Below are 7516 nucleotides of genomic sequence, written 5' to 3' on the forward strand. Positions count from 1 at the left end.
AGGTCAAAGAATGTGGTCTATAAAATGTCTAGTTTCTGACACAGATTAAGGTGGCTTTGAGGATGCTTGGGAACAGGATGCATACTAGTCTCATGAGTGAGAATGTTCTGTCTGTAGCTATTAATTCAACTTTTATATTATCCCAATATTCTATGTTCTTTTAATTGTTTATATAAGGGGCACCTGGGTGGCTCAGATAATTAAGCATCTGCCTTTAGCTCAGGTCATGATCCCGGGGTCCTGGAATCCAGTCCCGCATCAGGCTCCCTGCTCAGCAGGGAGCCTACTTCACCCTCTCCCTCTGCAGCTTCCCCTGCTTGGGCTTGTGTGCTCTCTCTGTCAAACAAATAAATAAAATCTTCAAAAAAAAAAAGTAGAACTTCCCCCAAAACTAAACTACTAATAGCCTATTGTTGACTGAAAGCCTTACCAATAACATATACAGCCAATTAACATATATTGTATGTTACATGTCTAACATATTCTCAAAATAAAGATAAATATTATTAAGAAAATTATAAGAAATAGAACATCTGCTTACAGTATTGTACTGTATTCATCAAAAAAGAATCCATGTATAAGTGAACAAGGGCAGTTTAAACAGTGTTCAAATGAACTGTAAAAGGAAGAAAGAGACCTTTTGCTCCTTGAATCCACACTGCTCCCACATTCAATTCCTAAAAATTGAGAAGAAAAACAGGATCAATTGTTTTAACACAAAACCTGCTCATTACTTTTAATAAAAAGCTGTTTTTTAAAATGGACTAAAAAGTTAAAGAAAGGCGAATATTAAAAATTCCTTTAAAATGAGTAATAGCTTATTTTAACTTGCTATTCATTTACACCACATCACCAACAAAATCACCATAGGTTTCTGAGAACATCCTTGTGAAATGGAAAGATCTTTATTTGCCTCACCAAGTTTCAGGAAAGATGGGCTAATTACAGCTTAATACCATTCATATTCTGATGTTATAAATGCAGTTGTGTGCTATTTTATACATATCTATGTCCATTAAGTATAATCTCTCTCTGAACTAAACAACATCTAAAACACTACTCTGGCTGAAGAAATTGTGGTCTGAGAATAAAGTGGGTGTTAATAAGAATTGATCTAGGCAAGGAGATGCATATCAGTGGATAAATAACATACATGCTTGCATTATTTGGTAAATGTAATAGATGTATAGTTTTTTTGCAAACAACGGAATTTTCAAGAGAAGCAAAAATCTTGGTTACTATCTTCATGTCACTGAGAGCACTCTGAAAGTTTCATACTAACCTATTTAACAATATTATGCAACAAATACAAAGAAACTCTTTAAATTCTCAAAACAAAGATTCTAGAAATATGACAGTGTTATCACACTTTTATCTTTAGCATTTATTTGACCAAACGAAACATCTTGTGTCTGGGAGCATGGACTTATTACAAGAGAAAGGAATCGGAAGTCTGGGAGACCCAGATTTAATTCCCCAATTTAGCTGTGTCTTCTCAGGCAAGTTACTCAACCTCTCTGTCTCCCTTCCCTCTTGTGCAACCTGAGTAAAATAACTACTTGGGGAAGAGAGTTGCAAAAATTATACCTCTGAAGAGCCTACCTCATACACTAGGAGTAGTAAACCCTAGTTGGGGCTCCATTAATTTCCCTCCTTTTTTCCCAAATGACCATTCAAAAACCCTGTGCATTTCGAACTGAATTTCTAGCTGCAAACCATTCAAAGTGAAAAACATTATAGCTGATTCATGTTCTAAAATCTGAAATGGGTCTTTAAAAGCTCCTCATATCTAAATGATCTGAAGCAATATTATTTCAATAAGTTCAATAACATTCTCTTAAAATTTGTTATATTTTATGACCTAATTAGCTAAGTCTTTAAATATATATACAAGTGCTGGTTTAAAATCAAGATCCTGGTCAAACAGAAATGTAACTGAACCCCTTAATTCAGGCATATAATGTAACAAAACAGCCTGCAGTACAATAAAGTCAGCAAAGTAAACACTGGAAGGAGATAGTCGGCCTTGTTGTCTCTGTTAAACATGTCAAAGTGCTACATCTGAAAATATTTGAAAAATCTGCCTATTTTCCATCTGTTATTTTTCTCAGAGGATGACTGAAAGTTCATGTGAAAGTTCACTGTAAGTTCAAATATGTCATATGAGGTCATTTGCAGGGTAAAGGTTCACTGGGAGTTTATTATTATTTTTTTAAAGACTGAAGGGAAAAAGAATAAATAGACTAATTAAAGCTATTTTATATTGCATTATGACCACTGCGTTTTTAAGCATCATTAATAGAAAGTATAAATTTTAAAAGGCCATATGCGTGCTCAATGGCAATAACAATAATTATAAGGAAAGTGCCTAAGATAGTACCCTTGGGATTCTTCTTAGAGAAGAGGCTGTAGATCAGTTTTTGTTGTTCTACATACCACTTTAAGTACAACAGTTGCTATATTTTACATTGTGTTGAATAATTTGTTTAAACTGCATATTTAAAAATAGATCACAGGGGTGCCTGGGTAGCTCAGTCAGTTAACCATCTGCCTTTGGCTCAGGTCACGATCCTAGGGTCCTGGGATCGAGTCCCACATCCAGCTCTCTGCGCAGCGGGAAGCCTGCTTCTCCCTCTCTCTCTGCTGCTCCCACTTGTGCTTGCTCTCTCTCAAATAAATAAATAAATAAATAAAATTAAAAACAGTACACAGAGACAGAAAAAAGAAACATCAAAATAATAAAGAAATATAGTCTTACTGTAACTGAATAGGTATGATTTTTAATTTGTAATTGCTTAAGAATGCTGTTTGAGGTATACCATTTGTGGGCTGCTTATAGCATAAGCAGGAAGCCAAGAAAAATATGTCATTTGGAACAAAATGACTAAGTCATTGAAAAAAATCTAAATCGAATGGACATTAGTCAATTTTATCTGAATTGCTGAAGCAAAAATTAAGATTTGCTTTTGGATAAAATCTTCGTATTTTAAAAATGCTTAGAAGAATATAATTTTCATAGAAAGCACAGTGAACATATGTATATATGTTCAAATATATACAAAATTTAGGACATAACTTCTGGGTTCACCAATTAAAAAAATTTTCTTTCTCTAACATACTGAAGCATACTAGAGTTCAACAAAGGATTCCAAATATATTGAGTAAAGGTACATTCCACTCTTTCCTGTCAAATGCATGTCCTCAGCTTCACAATATAACTTGCAGTCTGCACTTTGCTCCTTAAAATGAAAAGCATATTTGTTTCTCTCCAGCATGTGCATATTCTCTTCAGGATATATTGTCAACTGATTTTAATGGACCACAGCTTTTATTCACAGCATTAAAACATATACATGTTAGACATATAAATGTATCTAATGAAATTAACTTTTTTAGCTGTTAAAGAAGCAAAGGTAGGGCGCCTGGGTGGCTCGGTTGGTTAAGCGTCTGCCTTGGGCTCAGGTCATGATCCCAGGGTTCGGAGATAGATCCCAGCATCCGGCTCCCTGCTCAGTGAGGAATTTGCCTTTCCCTCTACTCCTCCCTCCAACACTCATGTCTCTGTGTGTGTGTGCATGCACACATGCGTGCACAGATACTCTCTTTCTCTCTCTCTCTCAAATAAATAAAATCTTAAAAAAAAAAAAAGAAAGGAAAGAAATTCTGAGTAAGATGGAGAGAGGAGAAAATGGTTGAGAAATGACTATAGTCGGGGGAGTAGGGCAGATCAGTGTCTTCCTTGACCATTTTCGTTTATTATCTGACACTTTCTAATCATAGCTTTCCATCTTAGAAGTTATTTTCTTCCTCCCAGTATCTCTGGATTAGATGGTAAGATCTGAACACTCTCTCCACTATTCTCAACTTTCATCTCACCTTCCTGAGATTCCCTGATTGTCCTGTGGCAGTTCTCTTCCCACTCCAAGCCACCTCATCCTTTCACAAGACCTCAACTATCACCTCTCTCAGACTGTCAAGGAAAACTTTATGTCTTTCCCTCACATACCCCCAAGCTGTTTTCAACTGCTGATATGTTCCATGCACACAAAAAACTAAATGAAATGCTACTTCTACCTCTGTTACTACCATTATTACTATTATTACTAACACTAGCATCACTGCTACTGCTGCCTCACTGCTATTAATACTACCATTATTGGGGCGCCTGGGTGGCTCAGTGGGTTAAGCCGCTGCCTTCGGCTCAGGTCATGATCTCAGGGTCCTGGGATCGAGTCCCGCATCGGGCTCTCTGCTCAGCGGGGAGCCTGCTTCCTTCTCTCTCTGCCTGCCTCTCCGTCTACTTGTGATCTCTCTCTGTCAAATAAATAAATAAAATCTTTAAAAAAAAAAAATACTACCATTATTACTGTGTCTCCTGAGTACCATTCACTTATGTGTTTACTGTGTGTCGGGCACTGGATTCAGCCCTTACCAACAGCAACCTAGTTATAGTAATCTTTACAACAACCAATAATACCTACTCGTAGGGTATTATTACCCTTATTTTATAATCAAGGAACTCAACAAGACTTAGGACTACATTACTGTAACAGAGAGGTGCAACACATGTTCAAATAAAATCAGAGCATGCTTCTACTCTTGTGTTAACACAATTTATCTTTCACTCGTCTCCAAATAGCTGATGAACATTGAAGTGTAAAACAATAAGATAATGAACATTTTATTGAAAAATTACTGTATTTTTTCGTACTGTTCTAAGTGCTTTATTCACTCCCCTTCCGTAATAACCCCATTTTCCTTACTCTACAGATGAGTGAAACTGAGGAACATAGAGATTGAATAACTTGTCTCATCTCACAGAGCTGGTAAGTGGTAGAACCAGGATTCCAGGCAATGTCTCGAGAGTTTATGCTTTTTAATTGCTATTCTGGGCTAAGAGATATATCCAATAAATTTGTACAAATGCAAAGATCCATGCCCTCCAAGAGTTTACTATCTGGTTGAACAGATAAGAGCAAGATGATAAAATCTAGGAGGTCAGATTTCTGGCATATTAACTATCTGTTTTATAGTTGCAAAGCTGTTACACTGGAAACAAGAGGCAAGGAAACAAACTACAAGACTTTATAATTTACATAGTCTTCAGAATCCAGAGAAGATTCTATAAAAATCCTCAGAATCTACAGAAGAAAACTTGCAAATTTGGATGAACACAAAATGAAGCAAATTAAGGATATTATGGAGTGAAAACTGACCTTGTTGGTTATTGCTGAGATAAGGGAGACATGGAAGAGAATCAAGATCACCTGAGTCTATGTCAGTGGGAGACTGACCACATCACCATAAAAAATATACAAGTCTTAAATAGAGGCTGATGAATTTTGAGGTAAGAATAAAATTACAGATAAAAACAAATCTATGTGGATAAGTCATCTGCTCTCAAGTAAGGGCAACCACTGTAAAAGCAGATGGTCATTCTGAGGAGAAAATACAGAGGTATAAGAGCAAAAGGCTGAGGATGTATTTCCCATTGGTGCTACAACCCTCATGTACTTATTGCTTCTTACTCATCTGGTACCATATGACAGACAAGGAGGAGAAGGAAAAGTTAGAAACAAGAATATGTAGCACCTGCCTGCTCTGGAAAAGGATCAGAAAAAGAATGGGAAACAAGGCTGGAAAGACCACTGTCTAATTTGAGACAGGTCTAGAATCTCATCTAGACAAAGGCCTATGTTCTGTAAGCTTCATACTGGTGAGCTGGCTCATGCTGTAGGAGCTTCTTGGAGTTGAGACCAAGAACCTTCTCCCAACAGAGCCCCAGATGGAATGTGGTCCTGGTATTCCAAGGTTCCACTACATTTAGTATATTTAGTTCTTAAAGAGAAAGACTCTATTTCTATTGTAGGTACTACTGCATTTTCTTAGGACTGTACCTAGCAAAGTACCAAAATCTGTGACTTGCTCAGATTTTGCAATAGAAATGTATTGTCTCAGTTCTAGAGGCTAGAAGTTTGAAATCAAGGTGTAGACAAGCAGGGCCATGTTGTCTTTGAGCTCAGGGGGAGAATCCTTCCTTTCCTTTTGTAGCTTCTGGTATTTTGCCAGCAATCTTTGGTGTTCCTTGGTTTGTAGATGCAATCCTGTCTTCATGTGCTATTCTGTGTGTCTTTATGTTGTCTTCCCTCTGTGCATGTCTTTCTCTCTGTCCAAATTTCTACCCTTTTTTATAGGAACACCAATCCTATTGGATTAGGCCCACCCTCATGATATCATTTTAACTTGATTATCTCTGTAGAGACCCTATCTCAAAATAAGGTAACATTCTAAGGTCCTGGGGGTTAAGAATTTGAACCTATCTTTGGGGGACACAACTCAACTCATAACAGGTACTTACCTTAATAATAAATCAGAGACCATGAAAATAGAAATATCGAATATTGTACATTTTCTTATGGAAGTACAATTTTTAAGGTGCCATAAAGAATTCTCCTGAGGGGCGCCTGGGTGGCTCAGTGGGTTAAGCCGCTGCCTTCGGCTCAGGTCATGATCTCGGGGTCCTGGGATCGAGTCCCGCATCGGGCTCTCTGCTCAGCGGGGAGCTTGCTTCCCTCTCTCTCTCTCTCTCTGCCTGCCTCTCCGTCTACTTGTGATCTCTCTCTGTCAAATAAATAAATAAAATCTTAAAAAAAAAAAAATTAAAAAAAAAAAAAAAAAAAGAATTCTCCTGAAACTTAGCTCTGGATCCTAATAAGATAATGATGGCAAGGACATAAATTTTGTGTCTCATAATACTAAAATAGTACATAATGCAAATAAAGAAACAATATAAATTTTAAAAAGAACAATAATGAAGCACAGTTCAATAAACACATAATAAAATTTCTAAAACATAGCTACAATATGCTATGCTATATAAACTTTCCTACCAGTCTGGCATCAAGTGTTAATCTATGAATTTTTCATCACTACTCTGAGCACCACATTCAGTGAGGCGGCCTGTAAAAAAACCAAAAATGACAATTACTATGGTAAGCAAAATTTTCAATACCCACCCAAATATAAAATCAAACTTTATTTTTCAGAAGTATTGTCATAAAAGTGGGGGAAAAAACTTGATGATTTTACATGGGTGCCATTTTGTTTTTGTTTGTTTTAATAAAGTAAGCCAATGATGCAGAAAGGCTAGCTTGGAATAACAGAAAAAAAAAAATACGGGTCTAAGAATCATGGGAGGGGCGCTTCAATGTCTCAGTTGGTTATGCTCTGCTTTTGGCTCAGGTCATGATTTCAGGGTCCTGGGGTAGAGTCCCTTGCTCAGCAGGAAGCCAGCTTCTCCCTTTCCCTCCACTGCTCCCCCGGCTTGTGCGCTTGCGCACTCTCTCTTTCTCTCTCTCTGTCAAATAAATAAATATATAAATAAAATCTTTAAGAATCACAGGAATGTAGGCCAAATGATAAACTTTAAGCAAAATGGGGTTAATGCATTATCCAGTGTGGTTGTGAGAAATGACTGAGATAAAAATATGTGTAAAAGCACCATGAAAATTGCAAA

General features: G+C 36.9%; 1 long non-coding RNA gene across 1 annotated transcript; it reads right to left on the reverse strand.

Annotated features, from left to right (window-relative positions):
* Positions 1-281: 281 nt before the first annotated feature.
* LOC125093119 (uncharacterized) lies at positions 282-7315 on the reverse strand. The gene is made up of 3 exons (XR_007125156.1): positions 6891-7315; positions 542-677; positions 282-336 (listed from the first exon to the last, which is right to left on the reverse strand). It is a non-coding gene; the product is annotated as an uncharacterized LOC125093119 (long non-coding RNA).
* Between the last annotated feature and the right edge of the window lie 201 nt (positions 7316-7516).

The sequence above is a fragment of the Lutra lutra genome, chromosome 2, assembly GCF_902655055.1.
Source record: "Lutra lutra chromosome 2, mLutLut1.2, whole genome shotgun sequence".
NCBI lineage: Eukaryota > Metazoa > Chordata > Mammalia > Carnivora > Mustelidae > Lutra > Lutra lutra.